This window comes from Phocoena phocoena, chromosome 6 (assembly GCF_963924675.1).
Source record: "Phocoena phocoena chromosome 6, mPhoPho1.1, whole genome shotgun sequence".
NCBI classification, from domain to species: Eukaryota; Metazoa; Chordata; class Mammalia; order Artiodactyla; family Phocoenidae; genus Phocoena; species Phocoena phocoena.
In genome coordinates this window covers 803,483-813,641 of record NC_089224.1, presented here as the reverse complement: position 1 = coordinate 813,641, position 10,159 = coordinate 803,483, and the positions used below count along the sequence as shown (strand labels likewise).

Genomic DNA, 10,159 nt, shown 5'->3' with positions numbered 1-10,159 from the left:
TTTTAAGGGGAACTGTGGGAAGATTGTAATAGTAGCCACTATGTCCTGGGTGTTGTGCATGACCTGCCTGTGATAGAAACAATGGGGTTTCTAATTCTAGTTTTCCACATCAAACCACAAAAAAACTGTTAGAATTATTAAATGAATTCAGTAAAGCTGCAGGATACAAAATCAATACACTAAGATCACTTGTGTCTCCATACACTAATAAGGAACCACCTGAAAGAGAAATTGAGAAAACAATCCCATTTACAATAACATCAGAAAAACCAAATACCTAGGAATGAATTTAGCCCAAGACATGAAAGCCCTGCACACTGAAAACGTGAAAACATTGATGAAGAAATTGAAGACACAAATAATGGAAAAATAGCCTGTGCTCACGGATGGAAAAAATTAGCAGTGTTAAAATGTCCATTCTACCCAAAACAGTACACATTCAATGCAACTCCTACCAAAATTCCAGCAGCATTGTTCACAGAAACTGAACAAAGAATTCTAACATTTCTGTGGTCCACAAAGGACCCTGAACAGCCAAGGGGATCCTGAGAGAGGAGAGCAGCAGCTGGAGGAAACTCACTGCCTGACTTCAAACCATATTACAAAGATACATTAAGCAAACAGTGTAGAAATAGCACAGAAAGAGGCCCACGGACCAGAGGGACAGAACAGAGCCCAGAAATAAGCCCACACACGTGGCCAGTTAACTGATGCCAAAGCTGCCAAGGACATACATCAGGGAAAGGACACTCCCCTCAATAAACTGCCTGGAAAATGGAACATCACAAGCCCAAGAGGGACATTGGACAACGTCTGCACCACACACAATACTCACTGAAACCCACAATTTTCCACGCCAAGCCCTTCCTCCACCGGGTCCTCTGAAGACTAACCAGCCCCACCCCAGCCCCCAGCAGTCAGCCACACACATGAAGCTTCTCCCTCATGTTTCCTCACCTCTTCTCCCCACAGCGGCACCTCCCAGCCGGGCCTGAGGAAACCGAGCTCGTCTCAATGTGGATGCAGGCCCGCACTGTCCTGAAGCCAAACCCCTGGCTGGTCCGGAAGAGACCAGGCTCCAGTCAGCTGTGCAGGGAGCCAAGTCTGATGAAAGAACAGGCAGGGGCTGCACTAGTAAGAGGGGTAGGCTTGTCGCCTTCTGCTGGCAACCTAGCAAATGCAGGCCTCACCCTCTCCAGTTCAGTGGAGCCAAGTCCTGCGCTGGCCATCCTGCTGCAGCCACTAAATTTTGAAACTTCAAAATGAAGGAGGCAAATATCCCATGACATCTCAATAAAGAGTTACAGAGCAATAAGAAACCATATACAATGAAATGAATGTAGACACAAACTTTACAACTTACACCACCAAATGTCATTCAAAATTGTCCACAGACAGGTTTAAAAACAGAAAACTATAAATATTACAGAAGAAAACCTACACAGCCATGGGTTTGGTCAGGAAGATCATGAGCTTTGACTTCTAACATACAACAGGAAAAGCCCACAAATAAAAGGAAAAATAATAACGTACTTCATAAAATTAAAAATTTCTATTCAGTGAACTACTTTATTCAGAAAACCAAGAGAAGCAATAACCTGGGAGAAAAAATATTTGCAAAACATATATCTGATAAAGAATTTGTACGCACATTATTACAACTATAAAGCAAACACTTTCATTACAAATGGGTAAAGATCTGAACAGACACCTGGCCAGAGAAGATAAACAGATAATCAATAAGTGGACAAAAACATGATCAACATGATGGGACGGACAGACGGCCTCCTGAGATCCAGTCTGGCAGTACTTTCCAAGCCAAACGGGTCTCACACCTTGAGATCCATCTATCACGCCTCCAGTATTCACATAACTGCTTTGAAAAACAGTATCCAAACAAAAACAAGGATGCTATTATGCACAGAACTTCTACTCATAATGTCTAAACCTCACAGGAATCAGGATGCCTTCAGAAGATGAATGCATAAGCTAATTGCGTACACCCATGTGAAGGGGAGCAGAATATGACACCCCAAAATATGGAATTTCAAGAGAACCTAAGGAGCTAAAACAATTTTTAGAAAGAAAATCAAAGTTGGAGGCTCACACTTCCCAATATCAAATGTTAATATAAAGCAACAGCAACTAGAACATGGTGACACTGGCATAAAGATATACATAGAGATGAATGGAACTGAATACAGATCCCAGAAATAAACTCACCTATCTAGAATGAACTGATTTTAGGTAACAGTCAACAAAATTAAATTGGGGGAAAACAGTGTTTTCAACAAGTGGTCCTAAGCAATTGGCTATCCACATGCAGAAGAATGAAACTGGACCCTTGCCTCATACCACATAGAAAAATTAATTCAAAACAGGTAACAGGGGCTTCCCTGGTGGCGCAGTGGTTGAGAGTCTGCCTGCCAATGCAGGGGACACGGGTTCGTGCCCCGGTCCGGGAAGATCCCACATGCCACGGAGCGGCTGGGCCCGTGAGCCATGGCCGCTGAGCCTGCGCATCCGGAGCCTGTGCTCCGCGTCGGGAGAGGCCACAACAGTGAGAGGCCCGCGTACGGCAAAAAAACAAAAAACAGATAACAGGCTTAAATGTAGTAAATTACAGTCAATCCCCTATATTCACGGGTTCTACATCTGTGGATTCCACCAACTCCAGACAGAAAATATTAGAAAAAAAATTACGGTAAGTTTCAAAAGGCAAAATTTGAATTTGCCATGTGCCAGCAACTATTTACATAGCATTTACACTGTATTTACAACATTTATGTAGCATTTACATTGTATTAGTTATAATAAGTAATCTAGAGATAATTTAAAGTGTACAGGAAGATGTGCCCAGGTTATATGCAAATACTATATTTTTTTTTTTTTTTAATATCTTTATTGGAGTATAATTGCTTTACAATGGTGCTATACCCTTTTATACGAGACTTCAGCATCCGTGGATTTTGTTGTTCCTGGGTGTTCTGGAACCAATCCCCCACAGACATCAAGGGACTACTGTATAATCTCTTCAATAAAACATGGGAATTAATCTTCATAACCTTGGATTTAGCAATGGTGTCTTAGATCTGACACCAAAGCACAAGCAACAAAAGAAAAAACAGGTAAATTGGATTTCTTTAAAATTACAAACTTTTTGCAACAAAAGATGCAATCCAGAAAGTGGAAAGACAGCCCACAGAACGGAAGAAAATATTTACACATTACGTACTGATGAGTCTTTAACCAAATTACATCGAGAACTGTTACAACTCATCAACAAAAAGACAACCCAATTTTAAAGATGGACAAAGGACCTGAATAGTTCTCCACACAAGACATACAAATGGTCAACGAGCAGATGAAAAGATGTCAAACATCATTAGTCATGATTGAAATGCAAAGTAAAACCACAATGCAATAACTCCTTCACACATTCTAAAACAGTTATAATCAAGAGAGCTAAAAATAACAAATCTTGGCAACAATGTAGAGAATTTAAAACCCTTAAATATTACTTGTGTAAAGGTAAAATGGTGCCACTTATGTTTACAATATAAATATACAAATACCATATCGTTCAAAAACTCCACTTCTAGATATACATAGGCCAGAGTTGAAAACAGGTGCTCATACAGAAACCTAAAGAAAATGGGGTAGATCCATAAACTGCCATATTATTCCACCATAAAATTTATAAAGTATAATGGTGCAGCCTCTGTGGAAAACAGTATAGCCGTTCCTCAAAAACTTCAACACAGAATTAAGGTATGATCCATTAATTCCACATCAGAGTATATACTCAACAGATTGAAAGCAGAGACTGAAAGAGATATTTGTACACCCATATTCATAATAGCATTAACACAACAGCAAAAGGTGAAGTGACCCAAGTGTCCCCTGATGAACGGATAAACTAACTGTATCGTACACAGGATGGAATATTATTTAGCCTTAAAAACTAAGGAAATTCTGACACACACTACGATGTACGTGAACCCTGAAGTCATTCTGACAAGTGAAATAACCCTGTCACGAAAGGTCAAACATATGATTCCACTTATACGAGGTACCCAGGCAAACCGTATACTTAAAAACCATTTAAATGGAATATGTTATGTAATGTATATTTAATCACAACAACAAAAAATCCGTGAAGTACCAACACACGTTACCAATACGGATGAACACTGAAAACACCCTTTGTTAAAAAATAAAAATAAAAAAGCCATATAGAAAAAGCCAACCAGGTCACATACTCACCTTGTGCGCTTTAAGTCCATCAAAGTTGTGAAAATGAGAGAAAGTATCAGGAATGGTTCCCAGAAAAGAAAACTGGATCAGTATGGGAAAAGACATTTCCGTTGACTTGGGGCAGCTGGTGGAAGTTGAAGTGGGCCTGTGGATTGGATTCTAATGTGGAAACCATGATAATAATTTCCTCATTTGGTGGTTACCTGCGAGTTGCCTGGAAGAGTGCCCTGGTGTGGGTAAAACACACTGAAGTACTTCGTGTGGAGTGGCTAATGCAGTGAAGCAAGGACGGCTGGGGAATCTGAGGGTGCAGATACACAGGACTTTGTTCTGCTATTGGAGTTTTCTGTATGTTTGAAATTACTGGAAAGTAAATAACTTATCAAAACCGCACCAGAAAACCGGAGAAAACATCACACTTCCTAACAGAGGCCACGCCCTACCCAGATCCAGTCGTGGACCTAATTGCCCTCCTAGGAGTCCACGTGTAATTTATAAGCACTGTGGGAAGATTTGATTAGAAGCCATTGTGTCTTGCGTGCTGTGGACGACCTGGCTGTGAAAAAAGCAGTGGGATTTCCAAGTTCCAATTTACTGCATCATTCCACAAAAAAACTATTAGAACGAATCAACGAATTCAGTAGAGTTACAAAATCAATACACAAAAATCAATTGTGTTTCTAAACACGAATCACAAACCATCAGAAAGAGAAAGAATCCAGTTTACAACTGCATCCCAAAGACCAAAATACCAAGGAACAGATTTAACCAATGACGTGAGAGACCTGCACACTGAAAACTCTTAAGACCTTGATGAAGAAATTGCGGAAGACACAAATCAGTGGAAAGACACCCCGTGCTCGTGGGGCGGAAGAATACTGCTAAAATGGCCGTTCTGCCCAAAGCAGGCTGCGCCGTGAATGCAGGCCTCGCCTAACCTCCGATGGTGTCTGTCACAGAAACGGAGCAAATCCTCCTGATGTCTGTGTGGAGCCACAAAGGACCCCAAAGGGCCAAGGCGACCCTGAGGAAGGACAACAGGCTGGAGGCACCTCCCTCCCTGACTTCACACTACATGGCGAAGCTACAGTCACCGAAACAGTGCGGAACTGGCTCAGAACAGACGCACAGACCAGAGGGACGGGACACAGAGCCCAGGATCCAACCCACACGGGCGGGGTCCGTTCATGTACGACAAGGGGGCCAAGGACACACCGAGGGCAACGGCAGCCCCACGGTAAACGGTGCTGGGAAGACCACCCCCCATAACCCACGCGGCCCCACCGCACACCAGCCTGACCGAAAACCCAGCTTTGCACACCAAGCCCTTCTGGGTAGCACGAAGACGGACCCCCGCCGCCAGCCGTCAGTCGCCCCCGGGAAGCTTCTCCCCACTTTTCCCCAATTTTCCTCACCTTTTCCTCCCGGCGTCGCCTGCGACCTCAGGAAACCCAGCTGCCGTCAGCGTGGACACGGCCCCGTGTTGTCGTGAAGCCGAAACCCCAGCGAGTCCTGAGGAGACCGAGCTCCTGTCAGCAGAGACGCCGAGCCCAGCGTCCCAACCGCAGCACTGCCGTCGACTGAGGAGACACAACTCCTCTCAGCGGCGCCGAGCCGAGTCCGCGGGGAATGCGCATGCGCTGTGGGTCAGCGAGGCGGGCTCGGCGCCACCCTGTGGTCCGTGCGGGAAGTGCAGGCCGCGCCTCCCTCACGGGTCAGAGTTCACGCCCTTCTCTTCCTGCACTACGTGGAAGACACTCTATAAATGGCAATACTGTAGCTGTCATGAGCTTCTGGCAGATGCTCCGGATGACTTCATCGAGTCAGAAGGTCAGATTCCATTCAGGCTGAGATGTGGTAAGTCACACTTTCTAAATGACCTTCCAGCTCCATTCTGAAGAGCTCTCTTATAATCACCTATTCCGTTTTGATTCTGCCTTCACGAGTACAAGAATCCAAGCTCAAGAGCCTACACACTGTATGACCCCATTTGTATGACGTTCTGGAAAAGGCAAACTAAGAGATGGCAAACAGATCACGCCATAAGTTCAGATACCTTAGCGATGGACCTGTCTAAACCACAGATTTTTACGGTTCCACGAGTCAACTGAAACCTATTCAAATCAAGCAATCAAGGAAGTGGGAGTGTCACAGGGTAGAATACACGTAATCTAAAATGTATGAAAAAGCTCACTGTCAGTAACTTTAGAAATGAACTTTAGAAATGAACAGAACGTCTAGACTAAAGGCAAAATGTGCTGTACGTAAACAGCAGACTCTATTTTATAAAGTTCTTTCCCATGGGGTTAGGAGCTAAGAATATTGAAACGGCTATATCTGTGATCTGGAATAGAACAAGCAATGAATTAAATAAACGGACTTGGGCATGAGAACAGATGCTTGAGGGATCATAGTTCTTACAACACAGTCATTCTCTGGGGCATTATTTCCGAATTCTGTAGTGTAGACGTTGTGTATCTACAAATCTCCATAGATGTGTGACTTTTTGATTTGGTAAGAAGGCCTTCTGCATACACTTTAGTTGGAGTAGGCTGGTTCAGATGAAAACCTGCTAAAGTACTTTCTAAAGTATTCCTATATATTTATACGGAATTTCTAAAGTAAGTCTATATTGTTTACAGTATAAGATACTAGCTCTTACAGTATCTGGTTTATTGTGAGAATCTACCTTTACGACAGAAATTATCTTAGGAGACATCAAGGAATCAAGTAATTCATGTACTTGTTCATGTTTAAATAGTACCTGAAGAGTCTGAGAAGCTTTTTTGTTTCTATATTATTTCAAAGAAGCAAATTGTTCTAAAATCAAACCTGTTACTGGTGTATAGATTTACCATTTTATTTAGACAATTTGGCATGTCCTAAAAAGTGTCATAGGTCAGTTCAACTTAACTTTTAGTAAGAAATTAGGTTCAGTAGGCGTGTCTAGACTACTTATTTTAGTGAACACATATTTTTCTGTTATATGTTTAATTTAAAAGCAACCAGAGCAAAAATAGTAAGTCAGATTCTGGTTTTGGAGTGTCCATAAATTCCGTTCTGAGCATGAACAATTCCTTAATTACAGATATACAGTCACATGATTTCCCTTTATGGGTGTTAGAGAATTATTGGATGAAAAGTGTTACATCACCATCAACAGATGAATGGATAAAGAAGATGTAGTATGTATATGCTATGGAATATTACTCAGCCATAAGAAAGAATGAAATCCTGCCATTTATGACAACGTGGATGGACCTAGAGGGTATTATGCTAAGGGAAATAAGTTGGACAGAGAAAGACAAATACTGTACGATTTTACTTATATGTGGAATCTGAAAAACACAACAAATGAACAAACATAACAAAACCAAAACAGACTCATAGATACAGAGAACAAACTGGTGGTCACCAGAGGGAATGCGGTGGGAAGATGGGTGAAATAGGTGAAGGGGATTATGAGGTACAAACTTCCAGTTATAAAATAACTAAGTCACAGGGTTGTAACATAGAACACAGGGAATGTAGTCAATAATATTGTAACACCTTTGTATGGTGACAGATAGGAACCAGAATGACACGGTGATCAATTTGTAATGTATATAACATTGAATCACTATGTTGTATACTTGAAACTAATGTAATATTGTGTGTCAACTATATTTCAAATTTTTAAAAAAGGAAAAATGGAAAGCTGTATTGTTCATAAATAATTATAGGCTATTTCCCTTGAGAGTATAGATGAAGAGCACAGAATTTCAGGATACAAGGTTTCCCTGTAAGCAGCACTACTGAACAGATTTTAAACAGTTTTCCTTGTGTTTCTTTTTTCTTGTTCTTTTTTTAACAGGGGAAAGCGCGAACGCAGTCCCCTACTATGACAAATTATGCAGTTGAGTTTCCTACATTTGGGGAAATCACAGGGGTCAGCCCATCCAGAGTGCAATGGATAAGCCTCAACCTGGGAAAACCACCTTCATGATCATGGTATCTCCCCTGCCAGGTAAGTATCCTTGCGTTTCTTAACCATTATGGGTCATTGGTTCCTTTAATGGCCTTCCTGTTCACAATATTTACACATATTCTTGTCTAGGGGCTCCCAATTAGAGCACAAAGTTTTGCTCTTTTTTTTTTCCTGTAGAGGAGTTATTTTGCCTAGAGAGCCAAAAATTTCTATCAATTATCAGCTTATTTTCTAAATCTTTCCAAAAATGTCCTTGCACACTTATTGGAATGAGAAGGTGATGGTTAAAGGGTTCAGAGTTTCATTATGCAAGATAAATAAGTTCCGGAGATCTGCTATACAGCATAGTGCCTACACCTAAAACTATGGTAGCACATATTTAAAATATGCTAAGAGAATAGGGCAGATCTTGTGTCACATGTTCTCGTCACATCAAGCAGTAACGACAACAATAATAACAATAGTATTATAGGAGGCAGAATGAAGCTTTGGGGGGCGATAGTATGTTTATGGCCTTGATATTGATGATGGTTTCGTGACCTTGGTATTAATGATCATTTAATGTCTATACACTAATCCCCAAACTCAATGAGTTGTATGCATTAAATATGTACAGCTTTTCTTTTGCACAGCAAAGGAAACCATAAGCAAGATGAAAAGACAACCCTCAGAATGGGAGAAAATATTTGCAAACGAACTAACTGACAAAGGATTAATCTCCAAACTATACAAGCAGCTCATGCAGCTCAATATCAAAAAAACAAACAACCCAATCCAAAAATGGGCAGAAGACCTAAATAGAGATTTCTCCAAAGAAGATATATGGACTGCCAACAAACACATGAAAGGACGCTCAACATCACTAATCATTAGAGAAATGCAAATCGAAACTACCATGAGATATCATCTCACACCAGTCAGAATGGCCATCATCAAAAAATCTACAAACAATAAATGCTGGAGAGGGTGTGGAGAAAAGGGAACCCTCCTACACTGTTGGTGGGAATGTGAATTGATACAGCCACTATGGAGAACAGTATGGAGGTTCCTTAAAAAACTAAAAATAGAACCACCATATGACCCAGCAATCCCACTACCGGGCATATACCCTGAGAAAACCATAATTCAAAAAGAGTCATGTACCACAGTGTTCACTGCAGCACTATTTACTGCAGCACTATTTACAATAGCCAGGATGTGGAAGCAACCTAAGTGTCCATCGACACATGAATGGATAAAGAAGATGTGGCACATATATACAATGGAATATTAGTCAGCCATAAAAGGAAATGAAATTGAGTTATTTGTAGTGAGGTGGATGGACTTAGAATCGGTCCTACAGAGTGAAGTAAGTCAGAAAGAGAAAAACAAATCCCGTATGCTAACACATATACATGGAATCTAAAAACAAAAAAGAAATGGTTCTGAAGAACCTAGGGGCAGGACAGGAATAAAGATGCAGACGTAGAGAATGGACTTGAGGATGCGGGGAGGGGGAAGGGTGAGCTGGGATGAAGTAAGAGGGTGGCATGGACATATATACACTACCAAATGTAAAACAGATAGCTAGTGGGCAACAGCCGCATAGCACAGGGAGATCAGCTTGGTGCTTTGTGACCACCTAGAGGGGAGGGATAGTGATGGTGGGAGGGAAATACAAGAGGGAGGGGATATGGAGATATATGTATACATACAGCTGATTCACTTTGTTATACAGCAGAAACTAAAACACCATTGTAAAGCAATTATACTCCAATAAAGAAGTTAAAAAAATGTCTCTTAGCTAAGTAAAAATTCTAAGAGGGCTTACCACTTAATCTTCTCTACTAAAAATAATGTAAACTCTTCCGTGATAAGTTATCTCAAAAAATAAATGACTTCTCCATGTTAAAAAAAAAATATGTACAGCTTTTTATAAGTCCATCTTACCCCAGT

The 10,159-nt window shown here is 41.1% G+C and overlaps 1 non-coding gene across 1 annotated transcript; it reads right to left on the bottom strand.

Moving 5' to 3' along the window:
• Positions 1-8,107: 8,107 nt before the first annotated feature.
• Positions 8,108-8,271, bottom strand: LOC136125249 (U1 spliceosomal RNA). Its single transcript, XR_010656016.1, has one exon. It is a non-coding gene; the product is annotated as a U1 spliceosomal RNA (small nuclear RNA).
• Positions 8,272-10,159: the final 1,888 nt, after the last annotated feature.